The 23532-nt window shown below is 36.2% G+C and overlaps 1 protein-coding gene and 1 pseudogene across 6 annotated transcripts in view; both read right to left on the reverse strand.

The window, feature by feature from the left end:
- SUPT3H (SPT3 homolog, SAGA and STAGA complex component) overlaps nt 1-23532 on the reverse strand; it is a 557210-nt gene that overhangs the window by 313731 nt on the left and 219947 nt on the right. Inside the window, exon 1 of one of the 6 annotated variants that reach the window (XM_073905034.1) lies at nt 16410-16428. The exons of the other annotated variants lie outside the window; for them this stretch is intronic. The gene's annotated coding sequence lies outside the window, so the exon portion shown is untranslated. Of the gene's footprint in view, nt 1-16409; nt 16429-23532 lie in introns of those variants that run through there. 6 annotated transcript variants of the gene reach the window in all.
- Nucleotides 19219-20621, reverse strand: LOC112837783 (elongation factor 1-alpha 1 pseudogene; annotated as a pseudogene).

The following is a 23532-nucleotide window of genomic DNA, read 5'->3' on the forward strand; positions in this document are numbered from 1 at the left end:
GTTGTGTTGTTTTTTTGTTCTCGCTAGGCTGTCATTTATTACTTTCTCTAAGTTAATATATATTTCTACTTAATACATTTCCATCATGGAAAATCAATATCATATGTCAGAAAGAAATGGTGCCTACTCTTGATGGCAATTAACAAAACAATCTGTCTGATCACCCCTTTCAGGGAAATTCTAAATGAGGAAGTGAGGAAGACATGGAGAGAAATGTAGGAGACAAATGAGGCGAAACAAGCAGAAGGGAGTTAAGTCACAAAACTGACAGTGTTAAGATTGGAGTAATGAGTAATGTGTCATATCACAAGACAACTAAGTCAGCAGATTATTCCAAAAATTATTTTTAACAGTATTGAGATACAAATAATATCACCATTAAATTCACCTAATTAAAGTGTATATTTAAGTGGTTTTTAGTATATTCACAGTTGTGAAACCATCACCACAACCTAATTTTAAAACATTTTCATCACCTAAAAAAGACCCCCTCCCTTATTTATTAAGAGTCATTCTCCATTTCTGTCTCCTCTCTTAACCTTTACTCTACCCCAGGCTACCACTAATCAACTTCTATCTCCACAGATTTACCTATTCTGGACATTTTGTGTTTGTTTCTGAAGATATCCTTTGATCCTTTATTGTCTTTCTCTCTGTCATGGTTTTTTAAATTTTCTTTAGTGATATATTTGGATTTCTTTCTCTTTATTCTTTGCATATTTATTAGTGGTTTTTGATATATGGTTACCATTGAGTTTGTATATAACCTCTTCTACATATAGCATTCTATATTAAGTTGATGGTAGTACAAGTTTGAACCAATTCTTTACTCCTCTATTCCCACATTTTAGATTTATGGTCTCATATTTCATATCCTTTTATTTTTTTAGTTCCTTGACTTTTTTTTTTTTTTACAGAAATATCCACTTTTACTGCTTTTGTGTTTACTACCTTTATACTGTCACTTTTGGCCTCTCTTTTCCACTCAACAAGTCCCCTTTAGTATTTCTTGCAAGGCTGGTTCAATAGTCATGAACTCCCTTGGTTTTTGTTTGTCTGGGTAACTCTTTATCTCTCCTATTCTGAATGACAGCCCTGCTGGATAGTGTATTCTTGGCTGCAGATTTTTCCCATTCAGCATTTTGAATATATCATGCCACTTCCTTCTGGCTTGGAAAGTTACTGCTGAGAAATTCCCTTCTAGCCTTATGGGTTTTCCCCTGTAAGTTACTGTCTTCTTTTGTCTTGTTGCTTTTAAATTTTTTTCTTTATCACTCTATTTTGCCAATTTAATGACAAAACGTCTTGCTGTGGATCTGCTTTTGTTCACTTTGATGAGCATTTTCTGTCTTCCGGATCTGAATACCTGTTTCCCTCCTCAGATTATGGAAGTTTTCGGCTATTATTTCTTCAAATACATTTTCTGCCCCCTTTTCTCTCTCTTTTTCTTGGACTCCTATAAAATGAATGTTATTACTTTTGATAGAGTCAAGAACTTCCCTGAATCTTTTCTTCTTTTGCATGATTCTTTTTTCTCTCATTTGTACAGCTTGATTACTTTCCATTACTCTGTCTTCTATATCATTAATTCATTCCTCTGCTTCTTCTGGCCTGCTGTTCATTCCATCAAGAATGTTTTTCATTTTGTTTACTAAGCCCTTTATATCTCTGCTATATTATTCTTTATCTCTGTGTTACATGTCTCACTCATGTCTTCCACTCTTTTCTCAAGTCCAGTGAGTATCCTTATGGCCATTACTTTAAATTCTCTATCAGGTATATTGCTTTTATCTGTTTTGCTTAGATCTCTGGCTGTGGCTTTGTCCTATTCTTTCATTTGGGATAAATTTCTCAGTCTTCTCACTTTGTCTAAGTCTCTCTGCCTGTTTTTCTGTGTTAGAAAATTCAGGGGCACCTGGTTGGCTCAGTCAGTTAAGAGTCTCACTCTTGATTTTGGCTCAGATGATGATCTCAGGGTCCTGGGATCGAGCCCCATGTTGGGCTCCATGCTCAGAAGGGAGTCTGCTTAAGAATTCTCTCTCTCTCCCTCTGCCCTTCCTCCCACTTGGTTCTCTCTCTCTCTCAAATAAATAAAATAAATCTTCTAAAAAAAAAAAAGGAAATTCAGTTGTGTCTCCTATTCTTGAGGGTAGCAGACTTATGAATAAGAAGTCCTGTAGTGCCCTGCTGTGTAGTGTCCCCTGTTCCCCAGGGCCTGGTGCTTCTGGGAATTTCTCTAAGGTGTGCTGCATGTGCTCTGCTATTTCAGCCTGGCCGATTTATCCTTAAGGCCAGCCATCTGCAGAAGCTCTCCTTGACTGTTGTGGGCAGTATTTGGTCTCTGGCCTGAAAGTGGCACATTTTAACTAGGTGTGCTCTGGTCTATTTGTGAAATGAGACCTGTTGGCACCACCACCAGAATCAAGGCTCCACAAAACTCCCACATTGGGAATGGGGTGTGAGCAGGGGTTTGGGGCAGTCTTTGGGGGAGGGAGCCCACCATGCTGGGACTGAGTCAAGCATGAATGGGAGGGGTAGTTCCAACTTACTGGGGGTGGGGGGTGGGGTTGGTGTAAGCAAGTTAGGTAATGAATGTCGGCACTGCACACTGGTTCTGGTGGGCAGCCTGCGCTTATGCTGAAGGGCAGAGGAGGGAAATGGCACCAGCCAATTCCTCTGTTCCCAGAGTTCTCTCTGTTAATGTAGTCTGAGATGCATTCCAAGAGAAGCAACTAGCCTCCACACTGTGTGCCCCACGTGTTCTTCAGATCGCTTTTCCATGCTGTATGTCCATGAGCTGTTTGCCTGTCTTTTCTACAAGAGCAGCCCCAGTGTCCTCTGGGCTCTCCCCAAGTGAAGCCTGCTGACTTTTAGAACTCTAGGCTTTATGCCGTGCTGATTTCAAGAACTCACAAAATTTGGGACCTCTCACTTTCCAAGCCAAATGCTATGGGGATTTGTTTTCCCTGTGTGCTAGTCTGTCCCTCACCCTTCTCTTCAACAATAGATACCTCTCCACCAGAGTGGCCACAATCTGCTTCACTCCTAAACCTCATCTCTGCATGTCATAACTTCTTCAATGTGTCCTCTTCTTTAGTTGTGGAGTTTGTTCTGACAGTCTTCAGGTCAGTTTCTGGGGTATCTGGGATGACTTGATAAGTTATCTAGTTATATTCATTGGACAATACAATGATCCTAGGGTCCTTCTACTCTGCTGCCATTTTCCCAGGATCATTTCACCTATAACAAAACTCACCTGATGGACATTTTTCTCCACATTTTGGCCATTATAAATAATGTTGTTATGAATGTTTGTGTACAAGTTTAAAGGACTTGCTCTGTAGCTGCTGGGATAGTGGGTCTATGTGTCTGTACTTCCTTCTTAATTTTTACTGTAAACTCAAGTCATTTGAGGGAGCCCCATATCCTTTCAACTTGAAAGAAACTCAATAGGGGAATATACATTATGTGAGACAAAGAAAAGTAAAAAAAAAAAAAGTTTAAGTACCAAGAAAGAGCAGTGGACTAAGAGTCCAAAGAATCTGAGTTATCTTTGCAACGCTATCTGTTGTTATCAGCTCCATATCCTGATTAAGTCACTCTCCCTCTAAGGATCTCAGTTTCCTCATCTGTGAATAAGAGTTGTTGAGTTAATAATTAAAGTTGTATTATGTTTTAAAGTATTATGATTTAAAGTTAAATGTCTCATCCTTCCAGATACAGGGAACTAAAGTAACAGAAAGAAAAACTTGTTTTTTTCCCCTCAATATTCTGTCGGATTTATGGCACAAAGTCTACAATAAAATAGGAATCTATTCTTTCCCTTATAACATATCTTATTATCCAGAAATCAGCATAACTTAATACATTTTCAAGCTTATACATAACCACTGCACCTCAAATACATGTGGATTTTTAATGATATGGTCAAAATAAAAAGACACATTAATATCCTACACATCAGTTCTGATAAAGGAATCCATTAAAGTCATATACATACACATACATATAAGCCACATACATATAAGCCAAACCCACAAATAGTTCTATTAAGTTTCAGTCTTTTTGTTTTTTCAAAAAGTCATCCTTGAAAGCTAGTAACAATCTAGACATTCAAGTCATAAAACAAGAAAAAATGAATAGGGTAATAAAATTACCAACACAATGGTCACAAGAATTAGTTTAACACAAAAAAATTTAAGATAAAGCAGTTCCTTAATGAATATACTAAATTTCAATTGCATTGAAATATAAAATGCTGTTCCTTAAGCACCAAGTATGATCACGTTTCTGCTTATTCTGATCCTACATTAGGTAACCAGCAGATATTATTTCCATGGTTTCTTAAATATTTATTTCTTTTGTCTATTAACTTTACATTTTACTTTTTCATAATATATTTCATTTCTTAGAAAGTACTAAGCTTATAAAACAGTTTGTGACTGCAGGTGGTTTTCCTCAATAATTTTTATGAGGGAGAACTTATATATTATCTTTTAATTTTTCAGATGAAGTCATTAAATCTCAGAAAAGTATAAATGATTTCAAAGTTTAACTAAGCTACTTCATGATGTTGCTGCCTAGGCACCCATGTTGTGCAGACTGCAGAGACCTTAAACTAACATTAGCCCCCTCATGCAAGCACAAGCCCCACACAGCAGCTGCAGAGTCACAAGCAAATATAAATTCCTGATACAAATTCCCCAACAATCCTTGTGATCAAGAGTCTCCCCTGCCTCCCAGCACCTGTATGCTTTATGCACCCCTTAGGTAAGACCCCCTAGGAGAATAGCCAAAACCCCATTCTTTTGGTTTGAAATGATCTATCTGGCCGTAATCCAGGAAACACAAAACAGTCTATTCTTGGACCCTAATAAAAGCATGAGTCCTAGGTCCCAACTCTCTCTTTGTTCTGCACTCTGCCTTTACCTGCCCACGTAGGACCTTGAGGTATACCAGATACTTCCTCCAAGACCTGTGATCAATGTCTTTATTTCAGTTTCTCTTGTGGTGTTGTTGAATCATGGTTCATGATCTAGAATCCTCTGCTCCACTTAACAAATGTTAATTTCACAAAGTCCTAAAGAGTGACTTAGCCAGGATAATATGCCTCATGAGAGATGAAACAAAAATACTGGTCTTTCAATGACTACTTTCAGGTGTATTCCATTAATAAATGAATAAAAATATTACTTCAGCCCTGATTTCTCCTTTAAAAAAATAAACCAAACACCATCCTGCCTATCCTACAGAACTCATATAAAGTTCCAACTGCTACGTAACCTGCAATGGGTTCTACAAACATAAACTTCTTTCTTCATAATGAAGCATTCATTGTTTGAGGATAAACAATACTGAATAAATATTTTACAAAAAAAGAAGGAAAAAAAGCTTATTTCCCCATTGTTGCAAGCACCTCATCCTCTGGCTAAAGTGACTTCCAGGGGATTTAAAGAGCTGGGGTCCTTTTCTTCTCCCCAACCCTTCATTTTTCCCTTTTTTCCCTTTCAGGAGCCAAACTTTAAGGACTAGAACATGCAAAAACAATTCTATATGTAGAGGAAATTTTAAAGTGACTATGAATGCCCAAGGAAAGTTTTAGAAAAGACACAAGAAGAAAAATGAACAGAAACTAAGGAACTAAAGGGACATCACAAAGTCAATAATATACATATTGAGAGAGTCCGAGAAGAACAGTGAAAGAAAGGAGCAGAGGGAACTTTTGAAGAAATAATGGTTGAAAACTTCCCAAATTTGACATGAATATAAACATCCAATAGGCTCAACAAACTCAAAGTAAAATGACTTCAGAGACCCACACAATTACAATAAAACTTTCAAAGACAAAAAGAGAATCTTAACAAAGCAAATCATGATATACAAGGGATCTTCAATAAGATTATCAGCAAATTTCTTATCAAAAACTTTAGAGCACTGGCACTGAGCACTGGATGTTATACACAACTAATGAATCGTTGAACACTACATCAAAAACTAATGATGTACTGTATGCTGGCTAATTGAACATTAAAAAAAAGAAAAAAGAAAAAAAAAACTTTGGAGGCCAAATCAGAGTGGGTCAATATGTTCAAAATGCTAAAAGAAAAAAAAAAAACTGTCAACCAGGAAACCATTATACTGCTTAACTCTGCAAAAGTAAGGAAGAAATGAATATATTCCCAGATGAACAAAGGTTGAGGGAATTCATAACCAAAAGACTTGCTCTGCAAGAAATGCCCAAGGGAGTCCTTCAAGTTTAAATGAAAGGACAATGGACAGTAACTCAAAGCCATATGGAGGAATGAAAAATCCCAGTAAGGGTTAATACATGGGAAATCATGAAACTGGCATTATTGTAGCTATCCATTTTTGTTATCTACATGATTTAAGACACTAATTTAAAGAAAAAGAAACAATCAGTGTAAACTCAATACTACTGTAACTTTAGTTTTTAACTCAAAATATTCTATTCTATATAACTTAAGAGACTAATGCATTTTTAAAAATTATTAGTTTATGGTTTTGTGCACACAATGTATAAAAATGTAATTTGAAGACATGAACAACCAAAAGGGGTGTGGTGCAGCTGTAAAGGAACAGAGTTTTTGTATGTTACTGAAGTTAAGGTGGTATAAATTCAATAACAAATGTTTTTACTTTAGGATTTTAAATGCATTTCCCAGGGTAACCACAAAGAAAATAGCTGTAGAACATACACACAAATTTATACATTTCACTACAAAAAAAAAATCTACTAAACACAAAAGAATATATAATGCCCAGGGCACCTGGGTGGCTCAGTTGTTAGGCATCTGCCTTTGGCTCAGGTCATAATCCCAGGGTCCTGGGATCGAGCCCTGCATCGGGCTCCCTGCTTGGCAGGAAGCCTGATTCTCCCTCTCCCCCCCAACCCCCCCCCCCCCCCGCCCAGCTTGTGTTCCCTCTCTCGCTGTCTCTCTCTCTCTCAAAATAAATAAATAAAATCTTAAAAAAAAAAAAGGAGATATAATGCTCAAAATGAGGGCCTACCCAAACTGTAAAACATTTAGAAAGCAAAGCACAATGACAAAAATCCCTCCTTAAAAGTAATTAAAGAAAGCCTGGAAACAAATCCTCACATATATGGTTAATTTGACAAGGATGCCAAGACCATTCAGTGGGGAAAGAAAAGTCTTTTCAACAAATGATGCTAGAAAAATGGGATATCTACATGCAAAGCATGAAGTTGGACCCAAACCATAACCCTTATACAAAAATTAACTCAAAATGGATCAAGGACATAATTAACAATTATACTCTTAAGAAGACTTGGGACAAAAGATTCACAACACTGAATTTGGCAATGATTTCTTGGACATATCCAGGAAAAGCACAAGTAACAAAAAATAGACAAATTGGACTCCATGAAAATTCAAAAATTTTGCACATCAGAGGACAATATCAATAGGACAATATTTTTTTACTAAAGCCACCTACGGAATGAAATGAAATATTTGCAAAGCATTTATTTGAAAAGGGATTAACATCCAGAATGTACAGAGAACTCCTAAAACTCAAAAACAAAAGCAAACAAGCTGATTCAGATATGGGGAAGGACTTGAATAGACATTTTTCCAAAGAAGATGGAATGGCCATGAAAAACTGCTCAAAATCATTAATCATTACATCTTACAGCCATTAGGAGAGCTAATATTAAAAAATGTAAACAAAACACGCACACAACTGTTGGAAAGGATATAAAAAAGTTGGCACCCATGTGCATTATTGAAGATTTTAAAAGATACAGCTGCTATGGGAAATTGTATCGTGCTCCCCAACAATTAAAAAGAGAATTGCTATGTGATCCACAAACTCTACTTTTAGTATAAGCCCAAAAGAACTGAAAGAGCGTCTCAAAGAGATATTTGTACACCCATGTTTACAACAGCATTATTCACAATGGCTAAAACATGAAAGAACCCAAGTGTCCATCTATGCAAGAAAGCATAAACAAAATGTGGTACAGAGTCATACTTTATTTTATTGTGCTTTGCTTCATTGTGCTTCACAGATACTGAGTTTTTAAGAAATTAAGGTCTGTGGCAACTCTATGTCAACCAGAAGTCTATCAGTTTCCTAACAGCATTTGCTTACTTCCTGTCTCTGTATCACATTTTGGTAATTCTCACAATATTTCAAACTTTTTCATTATATTTATGGTGATCTGTGATAAGTGGTTTGACTCACTGAAAGCACAGAGATAGTTAGCATTTTTTAGCAATAAAGTATTTAATTAAGATATTATACATTGTTTTTTAGACATAATGCTACTCACACTTAACAGACTACATTAAGGTGGAACATAGCTTTTATATACACTGGGAAACCAAAAAATTCATTTGACTCACTTTATTGCAAAATTCACTTTATTATGGTGGTCTGGAACCAAACCTGCATTATCTCTGAGGTGTGCTTGTATACATACAGTGGATTATTATTATTCAGCTTTAAAAAGATGGGAAATTCTACAATATATGCTACAACATGGAAGAACCTTGAGGACATTAAGCTAATGAAACTAGCCAGTCATAAAAAGACAAATATTGTATGATTCTACTGATATGAGGAACCTAGAGTCATCAAAATCAAAATGACAGAAAAGGTAAAAGTGATTGCCAGGGGCTGGGGGAGGAGAAAATGAAAACTTATTGGTTAACAGGTACAGAGTTTTACTTTCACAAAATGAAGAGTTATGTGGATAGATGATGGAAGTGGTTGTGCAACAATGGGAATGTATTTAATACTACCAAACTGTACACTTAAAAATGTTAAGATGGTTTTACATTATATGTATTTTGCCACGATAAAAATTATTATTTTTTAAAGATTTTATTTATTTATTGAGAGAGAGAGAGAGAGAGAGAAACAGCATGAGAGGGGAGAAGGTCAGAGGGAGAAGCAGGCTCCCCGCTGAGCCAGGAGCCCAATGTGGGACTCGATCCCAGGACTCCAGGATCATGACCTCAGCCGAAGGCAGTCGCTTAACCAACTGAGCCACCCAGGCGCCCCACAATAAAAATTTTAAAGAATAGAAGAAATATTTTAAAGAATAGAAGAAAATATAAGAAATGAAAAACATATACTTTTTGATACAAAGCATTATTATTACAAAGATGCTGACTGTCAGAAAGTTAACCCAAAAATTCAATACAAATTCAACAGGAACTAATAAAAATGTTTAAACTAATCTGGAAAAGAAAAGGTGTGAAATTAGCTAAGAAACTTTGCAATAGAACAACAAAGAGAGCACTATCTTACGCTATACTCAAAAAAGTACATTCAAGAAAAGATAAATATTTTGTAGTAAGTTTTCACAGAATTAAAAACCTCTCCTTTATGGTACTTATAATACTAGCAATTTTACATGTAAAACATTTATTTAGTGGCCGTTTCAACTACTAAGGTATTCCTACTTTGTAAGATAATGCCAGCTACACAGTAGGTATTCAAGACCAATTTGCTCAATGAATAAACAAACAAATGAAATAGAATACAGCAACATCATCATTTATATATACAAATAATACATGTGTTTTCAAATCAATGAGGAAAGAATAGACTATTCCATTATTGATACTAATAAACTAAAGAGCAATTTGGGATACAAATGTTAGCCCCCAATCTTACATCATATATAAAAATATCTTCAGATTGTTGGAAGATAATGTCAATGTAAAATTATGGGTAAAAGAACAAAATCTAGTATTCTTCTTAACTCTTCACTTTTCAACTACTTCAGTCTAGCTAAACATACAGAATAAATATTATTCCCAAGAAGCAATGTGAAATAGAGAAGAACAAGTAAATTATAGCTTTAGTTAAGTATTATTTCATTGTAATTATGTGACCAGACATTTTAGGATGGTGGGAACAATGTTGTCTTTATTTTCCACCCCAGATACTGGCAATTCCAAATATCCTCTAAAATTGGATCTCTATATTCTATGGAAGCAGTCCAAACTGAGAGGTAGGAAGTTTTGCCTCTTTAGATTGTTTGCAAACCTCTCATTAACTTTGATACACAGACTGAAAGACAATAGTAAAGCTTTTTTCAATTCCATTTTCCCACTGAAGATTGTTGCAAAATAAGACTTCAAATGTCTCCATGTCTGAATCTATTACACTGAAACAAAAGCATAACAATGTCACAGATTTCACCTACTTTATATGTTTTACATAATACCTGATAGTCTAGTCCAAAACCCAGCCAAGGAAATGAATGACAGGATAGCATAGAAAAAGAGATCTCTTTTTTCATTTCTTATATTTCTCTTTGACTACTGGACCTTTCCTGAAACCAATCATCTTACATATTAAATTATCTGAAATACAGTGTGTTAAGTTTGATTGCAATTTTTACTAATAATTCTATAAAAGATTTAGCAGATCAGCATTTATTTTTTATTAAGTGATTGTTCATGGGGGGAAAAAATCCAAAAACACCAGTATGCTATGCTTTAGAACAACCCAATGGAAAATGACCCCTCTGAATTCATAAAAATAAATTTTCAGGTGGTATGTAAAAGAGTCCACCCGGATTCATAAAAGTAAATATAGGAAGTAATTTTATTTTTCAAATGATTACATGCCTTATTTTATTATTATATATTACTGCAAACTGATTTAAATGATCATTGATTAGTTTTTTAAAACTTGGTTTATGTGAGTAGAGTTGACACACCATGTTACATTAGTTTCAGGTGTACAAAACACTGATTCAACAATGTGCTATGCTCACAAGTAGAGCTACCAACTGTCACCATATAACACTACTGTAATATTATTGACTATATTCCTTATGCTGTGCCTTTTATTTCCATGACTTATTTATTCCATGATTGGAGACCTGATTTCCCATTCCCCTTCACCCATTTTGCCTACCCCCTCATTTCCCTCCTCTCTGGCAACCATCAGTTTGTTCTCTGTATTTATGGAAGTGATTCTGCATTTCTTTGTTTATTCATTTGTTTTTTTTTAATTCCACATATAAGTGAAATACAGTATTTGTCTTTTCGAGTCTGACTTACTTCACTTAATATATTGCCCTCCAGGTCCATCCACATTGCAAATGGCAAGATCTCATTCTTTTTATGGCTGAGTAATATTCCACTTTATGTATGTTTGTATGTATGTATGTGGTATATGTATGTATATGTGTGTGTGTATACATATGTATCACATCTTCTTATCCGCTCATATCTACTGATAGGCACTTGGGTTGTTTCCATATCTTGGCTACTGTAAATAATGTTGCAATAAACAGAGGGCTGCAATATAGCTTCTCAAAAGTTTTTTTTGGATAAATATCCAGTGGTAGAATTACTGGATCATATGGTATTTCTATTTTTAATTCTTTGAGAAACCTCCATACTGGGTTCCATAGTGGTTGCACCAATTTACACTCCTGCCAATAGTTCATGAGGATTCCTCTTTCTCCATATCCTCGCAAACACTTGTAATTTCTTGTCTTTTTCATACAAGCCAATCTGACAGGAGTAAGGTGATATCTCATTGAGGTGTTGATTTGCATTTCCCTGATTATTGAGGTTGAGCCATCTTTTTATGTGTGTGTTGAGAAAGTAAAACAAAGCTGGAGGTATCACAATCCCAGATTTCAAGATATACCACAAAGCTGTAGTAAACAAAACAGTATGGTACTAGTGCAAAAACAGACACAGATCAATAGGACGGAAGAGAGAGCCCAGAAATAAACACATGCTTATATGGCCAATTAACCTATGACAAAGAAGGCAAAAATATACAATGGGAAAAAGACTGCCTCTTCAATAAATGGTGCTGGGAACACTACATGCAAAAGAATGAAACTGGATCACTGTCTAACACCACACACAAAAATAAGCTCAAAATGGATTAAAGGCCGAAATATGAGACCTAAAACTGTAACAATCCTAAAAGAGAACACAGGCAGTAATTTCTCTGATACTGAACATTTTTCTAGATAGATCTCTTGTGGCAACGGAAACAAGAGCAAAAATAAAACTAGTGGGACTACATCAAAACAAAAAGATTTTGCACAACAAAGGAAATCATCAACAAAACAAAAAGGCAACCTATGAATGAGAGCAGATATTAATGAATGGTATATCTGATAAGGGGTTAATATCCAAAATATAAAAAGAACTTGTCAACTCAACACCAAAAAAAAAAAAATAGGCAGAAGACCTGAATAGACATTTTTGCAAAGAAGACATACAGATGGCCAACAGACACATGATTCTATTCTTACAGAAATCTACTTTGCAAAAACGATTCAACACTGCTGCTTAGAGAAGTGTTGGTCTAGACATTAATAGAACCCTAACAATAATAGAAATGATATAGTTCAAAACACAGAAATGATACTACTCTTATCTCTTTACAAAAGGAAAACTGAGACTTACACTAGTCATGTAACTTATACAGGAACACAAAGATGGTGTTAGAATCTATGTCTGTCTAACTCCACATCCCGAGGGGCTCTTGACCAGTACAAACATCACATCCCATGGATAATAAAGGAGTGAGAGAGAAGAGTAATCTCTTGAGAGTGAACATAAACACATATACTTAACAGTTCTAATCTTCATCTGCTTACTTTCAGCCCAATTCTACTTAAATGCTCAGCCTGGTTAGGACAGGCTTATCTTGAGCAGGCAATATCAAAGTTATGAAATTGAACAATGAATGATTTGACACAAAGTGCTTTTTTTCTTGCTAATACCCTATATACCACTTGTTCAGATATTCAACCCACATATTTAGTCTCCTGCAGTCCTAACCTCAAAAAGTGTTTTGAAATATGAATTAAGGGAGTCATTTTCTTCCACAGTGGGATTTTTTTCCCCCTCAAATACAGAATTTCAGACAAGGAGAGAAGATAACCATGAAAACGTGAATTACTGATGATCTGTCATATTTGAACCATTTTAGTTTGGAAAATAAACAGCACCACATACTTAAACATAAATGCAGATTCACTCCTGCATGATAGGAGGGCAACAAGTCCCTCCCCATTCCCCAAAACACCATAAAGCTTAACACAACTGTCAAAAACAACCATTTCAGCCCTCAGAAAATCAACCCGAGGCTTACAACAAAATGACAAACGGTTATTAATAAAAACCACTGAACTTTGAGTAAGAACGGCATCAGTTGGTGACGATTTTTCCTGGGGCTTCTCATGAACCCCAGCTCTGCATGTGCAGCAGTTCAATTAGGGCAAGGCATAATGTGATAACTGCAAGTTTAGCTGCTGCTGTCAAAGAGGGGGGTCACTTGATTTAAAGTGTTGTCAGTTAAAATGGTGATCTTAGTGGCACATGGAAGAAGGGGAGGCCACTGTTTCCATCTGTTTGAAGTATTGGGTCTTTTTCAGGCAAGCAACAGCCTGGCAGGCAAGTGAGAAACTTAATAGGTAATTCTGGGAGGTGAGACAGCCACATGGGGCCAGGTGAGATCACCAAAGATCCTGCACTGACTGAGGTTGATTTATGTGTAGCAGAGACTGGAATGGTGCAAGCCACTCATACATTCTTAGAAAACAGAACCTGAGCTAACACACAGAGGAGATAGAACAGAGCACAGTGGAAAATAAGAGCCAGGAAAAACTTAAAATAGCCTAAACACTGAATATGCTTCCTAAATCAGCACAGATCTATAACCAGAGAGAGGAAGCCATACTGGTTCCAACTATTTGAGCATAATCTCTGACCAATAACTGATTAAAGATGAAGCTAAGCAGAAAACAGAGGAAAACACCTAATAGGCGAGGTTTAAAAATAAAGATGGTTAAAGAAACAAATCAGAAGACACTAAACAGAGACATCAGGGGCCACACAGTTTGGTGTTTAGTCTAAATAATTACTAACCACACAAAAAGAACCACAACAACAACCCTCAGGGGAAAAAATATTAGAATCTAGAATTGCTATAAAATATTATCTAAAACATCCAGTGTTCAACATAAAGAAATTATGAGACATAAAGAAACACAAAAGTGTAACCTACTGACTCGGGAAAAGAGAGGTCAATTGAAACAACTTCTGAATGTCCTTTTATGTGGGATTTAACAGATAAAGACTACAAAGCACCAATTATAAATTAATTATATACATGTTCCACCACGTTGAGAATTCAAGCATGACATCAATGATCTACTGAATGGAATATCATAAAGAAATATTATTAAAAAACAATCAAAATTCTGAAGTTGAAAACTACAATAACTGAAATGAATGATTCACTAGAGTGGTTCAATAGCAAATCTGACCTGTCAAAATACAGAAACAGTAAATTTGAACTTAAATCTACTATCCATTCTAAAAAAGAAAAACAATGACAATAAAATAAATCAACAGAACCTCATATAATATCAAGTACACCAATATAAGTGTAAACAGAGTCCCAGAAAAAATGAGGGGAAAGAAGAAGACAATATTCAAAGTAATTATGGCTGAAAACCAAATTTGATTTAAAAACAAAAAGCAACATTAATCAACACATCCAATCTCTACAAACCCCAAGTAGAATAAACTCAAAGACATTCATACCTAGACATGTTATATGCCCCCCAAAAAGAGAAAATTATAAAAGTGCCAGAAGAAAAATGACTGGTCCCATATAGAGAATCACAATAACACTAAAAGATAACTTTACATTAAAAAAAAAAAGGCAAGAAGCAATGGAATACCATGTTCAAAGTGCTAAAGGAAAAAAATTGCCAATCAAGAAATCTATATCCAGCAATACCATTTTTCATAAAGACATGCCCAGATAAACAAAGATTGAGAGAAGATGTTGCTAGCAGACTTACCTTATAAGAAATACTAAAGCAAATCTTTCAGATTGAAAGGAAAGTGACATGATCAAGTGGGCCTACGTCAAATTCAAAAGCTTCTGCACAACAAAAGAAACAATCAACACAATGAAAAGGCAACCTATGGAAGGAGAGAAGATATTTGCAAACAGATAAAGGGTTAATATCCAAAACATATAAAGAACTCATACAACTCAATAACATAAAAGCAATCTGATTAAAAAAATGGGCAAAGGAACTAAATAGATATTTTTCAGAAGAGGACATCTGAATGGCCAACAGGCATACAAAAAGATGCTCAATATCAGTAATCCTTAAGGAAATGCAAATCAGAAGCATAATGAGGTATCACCTCACACCTGTTGTAATGACTATTAACAAGAACACAAGAGAAGTGTTGGTGAGGGTGTGAAGAATAGAAAACCCATAAGTACACTGTTGGTGGGAATGTAAACTGGTGCAGCACTATGGGAAACAGTGGACAGATTCCTCAAAAAATTAAAAATAGAACTACCAGCCATTCCACGTCTAGGCATACAACCAAAGGAAATGAAAACAGGGTCTCGAAGAGATGTCTGCACTCCCATGTTTATTGCAACATTATTCATAATAGCCAAAGATACGGACAAAAACTAAGTGTCCATCAATGGATGAATAAAAAAGATGTGGTACATATATACAATGGAATATTATTCAGCAATAAGGAAGGAAGGAAATTCTGTCATTTGCGACAACATGGATGAACCTCCAAGGCATTATGCTGAGGTAAGTCAGACACATAAAGACAAATACTAGATGGTACTATTAATATGTGGAATCTATAAAAGCCAAACTTGTGAAAACAGCAGAATGGTGGTTACCAGGGACTTGGGGGAATGGGAACTGGGGAGATGTTTAATAATACAAACTTGTCACTAGTAGATAAGGTACATCCTAGAGATTAAATGCACAGCATAGTGATTGTAGGCAACAATACTGTATCATAGACTTCAAAGCTGCTAAGAAACTAGATTTTAATTGTTCTAACCACAAAAAAGAAATAGTAATAGTATGAAGTGATAAAGGCATTAGTTAACGCTACAGTGGCAATCATATTCCATTAGTTAATGCTGCAGTGGTGATCATATTCTAATATACAAATGTATTAAACCAACACATTGTATGCCTTAAGCATATACAATGTTATGTGTTAATTATAGCTCAATAAAAATATATTTTAATTTAATTTTAACTTATACATTATAAAGAATATAATTATATTAACATATAAGGACTGTAATATATTTAATGATATAATTTTATTTAACAAGAAGAAAAAAGATGGGAAGTGACATAAGACAGTAACTCAAATCTAGCAAAAGAGTGCTAAAAATGACAAATATGTGGGTAAATACAAAAGATCCTACAAATATACAAGCTCTCATTTCTTCTCTTCTTTAAAAGACATAAGATTATGAAAAAGTAATAATTATAACACTGTACACTAAGTTTATAGCAATATAATTTATATGACAAGAGAACAAAGGAGGGGAGAAAAAAGGATACACAAACTTACCTCAGAGATATTGTGGGTTCAGTTTCAGCCCACTGTAATTAAGTGAATATCGCAATAAAGTTAGTTAAATGAATATTTTAGCTTCCCAGTACATATAAAAGTTATGTTTACACCATACTGTAGTCTAGTAGGTGTGCAATAGTATTATGTCTTAAAAAATGTCAGTACCTTAATTTAAAAATATTTTATTGCTAAAAAACGCTAACCATCTGAGCTTTCAATGAGTCATCACTGATCACAGATCATCATAACAAATATAATAATAATGAAAAAGTTTGAAATATTGTGAGAATTGCCAAAATGTGACACAGAGATATGAAGGGAGCAAACGCTGGAAAAAATGGCCCTGATAGACCTGTGGCCACAAACCGTCAATTTGTTAAAAATGCATTATGTATAAAGCACAAAGTGCAATAAAATGAGGTATGTCTGTGTATTAGAATAAAGTTTCTATATTTTACTAGAATTAAGGTAGTATTTCTGAAATAAATGGTAATAAGTAAAGATGCATATTGCAGTTCCTGGAACCACCACAAAAAATATTTTTAAAAAATAGTCTACAAAATGAACAAAGAAGCTAAAATGGTGAACTAAAAAATATTTCACAGAAGGGAGACAGTAAGGAGGCATGGAGCAAGAAATAAAGACATGAGACAGAGAACAAACTGCAAAATAGAAGGTGTAAATCCCACGATAACTACTATACTTACATTAAGTGTGCAAATATTAAACATTCAACTCACAGGACACCAGCAATAAAAGACAAAATGGATAAATTAGACTTGATTAAAATGGAAAATGTTTGCACTTCAAAAGATAATTTTAAGGAAATGAAAAGACAATTCACAGATGGGAAATATCTACAAATATATATCTGATGGACTTGAGTTCAGAATACATAAAGATGTATTTTTAAAACTGAGTAAGATGATGAACAATCCAATTAATAAATGGGCACAGGATCTGAATAGACATTTCTCCAAAGAAGATATATTAATGGACAATAAGATAATGAAATGATGTTCAATATAGTTTGTCATTAAAGAAATCCAAAACAAACCCAAGAGATATCACTTTATACCTACTAGCATAGCCATAATCAAAAAGACAGACAATGACAAGTGTTGGTAAGGATGTGGAAAAAACGGAATCCTTATATATTGCTGGTGTGAATATAAAACAATACAACCACTTTAGAAAAACAGTTTGACATTTTCTTAAGAATTTAAACATGATCTTACCATACAACCCAGCATTCCCCTCCAAGGAATCCATCCAGGAGAGTAGAAGACATATGTCTACTCAAAGAACTGTATGCATATGCTCACATCAGCACTGTTCTTAAAAGTAAACATAATTCAAATGTGCATCAGTTGGTAAATGGGGAAAAATGTGGTATGTCCATACAGGGGAATACTCTTTAGTAATGAAAATGAAGGAAATACTGATCCATGCTACAATGTGAATGAACCTCAAATTCATGCTATATGAAAGCAGCCACATGGAAAATACTCCATGAATGTGATTCAATTACATGAAATATCATGAAAAGCCAAAATTACAGAGATAGAAAGGAGATCAATAAGCCTGGGAATCAGGCTGCAAACAAGATAAAATAAGTTTGGGGGGATGGGAAATGGCTAAAACTGAACTATAGTGATGGATATATATACCTATAAATTTATGTAAAATAGGACTAAACACTTAAAATAGTGACTTTTATGCAAAATATACTTCGATAAAGCAGCATTAACAACTAAGTAAAAAATATTGTCAGGTGTATTTTTACTGCAACATTAAGTTCAACTCTAGTGTCAGAGAGTAACACTCCACCTAATGATTGCTATATCTGGGCATCATTACCATCTTCTGAAATTTTAGAAGAAAAAAACTCACTACCTACAGCATTTAAACCCAATGCTGGTTAAATGTCTTCCCGTTTTTGACCAGATTGTTTTTAAATCCATATCCAATCAAGATGAAGGCCCCTATTTTTATTATATAATTATTATTATAAACTAAAGATCAAAGGTAAAATTTAATGATTTAAAACATTATTTGGGGAAATAACATGTAAGTAATTAGCAATAAAAATACAAATCAAAATTTTTCTAACTTTATAAAGTAACTTCTTTTACATTTACCAATTATTGTGTATTAAGAATTTTGGTGAAACAATATGGAGTCATATTCTGTCTAAAAAGTATTTTTTTCTTGTTTCTTACTCAACTTTATTATTTATTTTATTTTATTTTATTTTATTTTATTTTATTATGTTATGTTAGTCACCATACATCATTAGTTGTTTTTTTTTTCTCATTAAACTTTTGTTTTAATGGGTCTCAAAATTCTGTGACAGATTTTTGGTCAAGTTGTTTCCATGAAAAAGTACTGATTTTAAAAACTAGTAACTTAAAACTGCCACACACACACACACAAAGCAAATGTCCACAAAACATTCTCCTTTCCTTCTGAAGGTTCTATGATGCATTGTTATCATTAACCAGTCTTTTACTATTAAACTTAAATGGCCAATTGACACAAACAGTTCTGAGACGCTTCTTCCACCACTGATTTTGTGGTGGCAAGGGGGCGCCTGGGTGGCTCAGTCGTTAAGCGTCTGCCTTCGGCTCAGGTCAGGATCCCAGGGTCCTGGGATCGAGCCCCGCATCGGGCTCCCCGCTCTGCTGGAGGCCGGCTTCTCCCTCTCCCACTCCCCCTGCATGTGTTCCTTCTCTCGCTGTCTCTATCAAAAAAAAAAAAAAAAAAAAAAAAAACTGCAGTGGCAGGTATTGGGGATAATATTCATTTAGCCCCCCTGAGCTTTCTGGGCAGACTCGGTGACCTTGCCAGCTCCAACGGCCTTCTTGTCCACTGCTTTGATGACGCCCACAGCAACCATCTGACTCATGTCACGAACAGCAAAACGGCCCAGAGGAGGAGAGTCAGAGAAGCTCTCAACACCCACAGGCTTGCCAAGGAACCATATCAACAATGGCAGCATCACCAGATTTCAAGAACTTGGGACCATTTTCCAGCTTTTTTCCAGAACAACGATCTATCTTCTCCTTCAGTTCAGCAAACTTGCAAGCAATGTGAGCTGTGTGACAATCCAGCACAGGTGCATATCCAGCACTGATTTGGCCTGGATGGTTCAGGATAATCACCTGAGCCGTGAGGCCAGCTGCTTCCATGGGTGGGTCATTTTTGCTGTCACCAGCCACACTGCCACGACGAATATCTTTGACAGATACGTTCTTGACATTGAAGCCCACCTTGTCCCCAGGAAGGACCTCACTCAAAGCTTCATGGTGCATTTCAACAGACTTTACTTCAGTTGTAACACTGACTGGAGTAAAGGTGACCACCATGTCAGGTTTAAGAACACCAGTCTCCACTTGGCCCACAGGGACAGTACCAATACCACCAATTTTGTAGACGTCCTGGAGAGGCAGATGCAAGGCTTGTCAGTTGGACAAGTTGGTGGCAGAATGCAATCCAGAGCTTCAAGCAGTGTGGTTCCACTGGCATTCCCATCTTTACGGGTTACTTTCCATCCCTTGAACCAAGGCATGTTAGCACTTGGCTCCAGCATGTTGTCACCATTCCGACCAGAAACTGGTACAAATGCTACTGTGTCAGGGTTATAGCCGATTTTCTTAATGTAGGTGATTTCTCTAATGATTTCCTTGTATCTCTTCTGGCTGTAGGGTGGCTCAGTGGAATCCATCTTGTTAACACCAACAATTAGTTGTTTTACACCCAGTGTGTAAGCCAGAAGGGCATGCTCACAGGTCTGCCCATTCTTGGAGAAACCGGCTTCAAATTCACCAACACCAGCAGCAACAATCAGGACAGCACAGTCAGCCTGAGATGTGCCTGTAATCATGTTTTTGATAAAGTCTCTGCGTCCTGCATCAATGATGGTCACATAATACTTGCTGGTCTCAAATTCCCACAGGGAGATATGATGACACTACGTTCACGTTCAGCTTTCAGTTTATCCAAGACCCAGGCATACTTGAAGGAGCCCTTTCCCATCTCAGCAGCCTCCTTCTCAAATTTTTCGATAGTTCTTTTGTCGATCCCCCTACATTTATAGATCAGATGACCAGTAGTGGTAGACTTGCCCGAATCTACGTGTCCAATGATGACGATGTTGATATGAGTCTTTTCCTTTCCCATTTTGGTTCAGGTTGAGCGGTGGTTTTCACGACACCTCCAGTTCTTAGCCTAGTCCTCCCGAATGTCTGGGACAGCCCCTTTGAGCTGCTTCCTCTGCTCGTCGCAGGTCCACCCTGGGCTCTACATCATTAGTTTTTGATGTAGTGATCCACAATTCATTGTTTTTGTATAACACCCAGTGCTCCATGCAGTACGTGCCCTCCTTAATACCCATCACTGGGCTAACCCATCCCCCCATCCCCCCCATCCCACCCCCAAAATCCTCAGTTTGCTTCTCAGAGTCCATAGTCTCTCATGGTTCATGTCTCCCACTCCGATTCCCCCCCCACTTCATTTTTCCCTTCCTTCTCCTAGTGTCCTCCATGCTGTTCCTTATGTTCCACAAATAAGTGAAACCATATAATTGACTTTCTCTGCTTGACTTATTTCACTTAGCACAATCTCCTCCAGTCCCAACCATGTTGATGTAAAAGTTGGGTATTCATCCTTTCTGACGGCTAATATTCCATTGTATATGGAATATACAATATGGACCATATGGACACCACATCTTCTTTAGCCATTCATTTGTCGAAGGGCATCTCAGCTCTTTCCACAGTTTGGCTATTGCGGACATTGCTGCAATGAACATTGGGGTGCATATGGCCCTTCTTTTCACTACATCTGTGTCCTTGGGGTAAATACCCAGTAGTGCAATTGCTGGGTCATAGGGTAGCTCTATTTTTAATTTTTTGAGGCACGTCCACACTGTTTTCCAAAGAGGGTTCCCCTTCCACAACCTCTCCAACATTTGCTGTTTCTTGCCTTGTCAATTTTTGCCATTCTAACTGGTGTAAGGTGGTATCTCAGTGTGGTGTTGATTTGAATTTCCCTGATGGCTAATGATGATGAACATTTTTTCATGTGTCTGTTAGCCATTTGTAGGTCTTCTTTGGAGAAGTGTCTATTCATGTCTTCTGCCCATTTTTTGACTTATTTGTTTTTTGGGTGTTGAGTTTGAGAAGTTCTTTATAGATCTTGGAAATCAGTGCTTTGTTTGTAGTGTCATTTGCAAATATCTTCTCCCATTCTGTGGGTTGCCTCTTTGTTTTGTTGACTGTTTCCTTTACTCACCTCTAATAGCTGGCTGAACAGTTGGGATGTACAGGATGGGGAGCAATAATACAGTGCCTAATGAGCAGTATAAAAGAGGGTGTGCCTTGAGAGCTTCAAGACTGGGTGAACTAAAAATAGCCTTGATTAACTTGCATCAATGACTGACACCTTAATTGGGCCAGATTTTCTTTATTCAATTTATTTATTTATTTTTAAAGATTTTATTTATTTATTTGACAAAGAGAGACACAGCAAGAGAAGGAACACAGCAGGGGGAGTGGGAGAGGAGAAGCGGGCTTCCCGCAGAGCAGAGAGGTTATAGGAAAGTCTTCAATTTTTAACAAATATTCTCTTCCCAACGAGCATGCATACATTCACTTCACCCTCCCTCAAGCCCTAGAAGGCGAATACTATTATCCCTATTTTACATATGAGGCAATCAAGGCTCCAAGAGGATAAGTAATGTGCCCAAAGTCACTAGATGTTAGTTCTGCTGTACAACTTCTTTTGAAAATGTAAATTTATTCCAGTGCAATCGATAAATTAGGGAATAATGGTATAACTAAAATTTCACATTTGCTCATTTATGAGAGATTTCCTCCACAAGAAACAAGGTGAATGCAAAAAACTGCACCCAGCTGAACTAGGAATACATGAAAAGCACACACTTCAAAACAAACATCTACCAGCTACCTCGGTTCACTGTGTGAGGTGTGACTCACACCCATTCACATCTGGTGTTACAATTTTCCTTCAGATTTCAGTAAGCCTCCTTGCATCACTCCACAGAAACTCATAATCTTGCAACGCTTTCCATAGCCACTTCCACCAGGGAATAATATATTTTGAAATCTAAAGTACCAAATATATTGCAGTATTTATTTGTTAACCACTTAACATTTATGATCTTTTAAAAAAATATGTTACTAACAAGTTTTTGAGTATTATGCTGAATATCATTTTCCCATAAGTCCTATGTTTTCGTTGTGTATTTTTGCAAAGCATGATTATTTTTGAGCAACAAATGCTTTCATTAATAGCAGAGCTCAGTTGTGGAGTGATATCCAAGTTTGCTCATTTCAGAGCCAATAAGTTATAGGGTCTCCCAACTTTATGTATGTACTCATCCCCAACTATTTGCACACAATGTTTTTTGAACATCTTCAACTTCCAGTTCTCTTTTACGTGAACTAGTATGACTATATATATTCATTCACCCAATTCTTTAGCCCAAAGGCCTTAGAATCAACTCTGATTCCTTTCTTTTTCTTTTGTTCCACATCTGGTCTATTAGAAAATCTTGCCAACTACCTTCAAAATATTTCTACAATTTGATCACTTTGCACATCTCCAACTGCTACTGTCCTAATCCAAGTTGCGATCATCCCTAGCAAGCTATTACAGTAGCCTCCATGCTGATCTTTCTGCTCAAATCTTACACCCTTTGTCTCATGGAATGTCCTTCCTCTATACAGCAGCTACAGTAAGCCCTTTAAATCTAATCATGTCCCTCTCTTTATCAAAGTCCTCCAATTAACATATATACATATATTTAAATAAAATCCTAACTTCTGACCACAGCCTGCAAGGTCTGGCTTCTTTGACCTTATCTACCATATTCACTGTATCCTTACCAAACAGTCTTTGCACTCTTCCTTGAACACACCTAGTATGTTCCCAACTAAAGGTTTTAACACTCACTATTCTCTCAGATGGGAAATTCTTTTCCCAGATACTGGCATAATTTGACTCAAATCTCTGCTCAAGCATCACCTGTCGGATTGGCTTTCCTTGGCCACCGTATTGAAAATATCAGCTTCCATTACACTGTGTCCCCTAAACC

The sequence above is a fragment of the Callorhinus ursinus genome, unplaced genomic scaffold (assembly GCF_003265705.2).
Source record: "Callorhinus ursinus isolate GAN/ISIS: 27379988/994484 unplaced genomic scaffold, GSC_fseal_2.0 scaffold22, whole genome shotgun sequence".
NCBI lineage: Eukaryota > Metazoa > Chordata > Mammalia > Carnivora > Otariidae > Callorhinus > Callorhinus ursinus.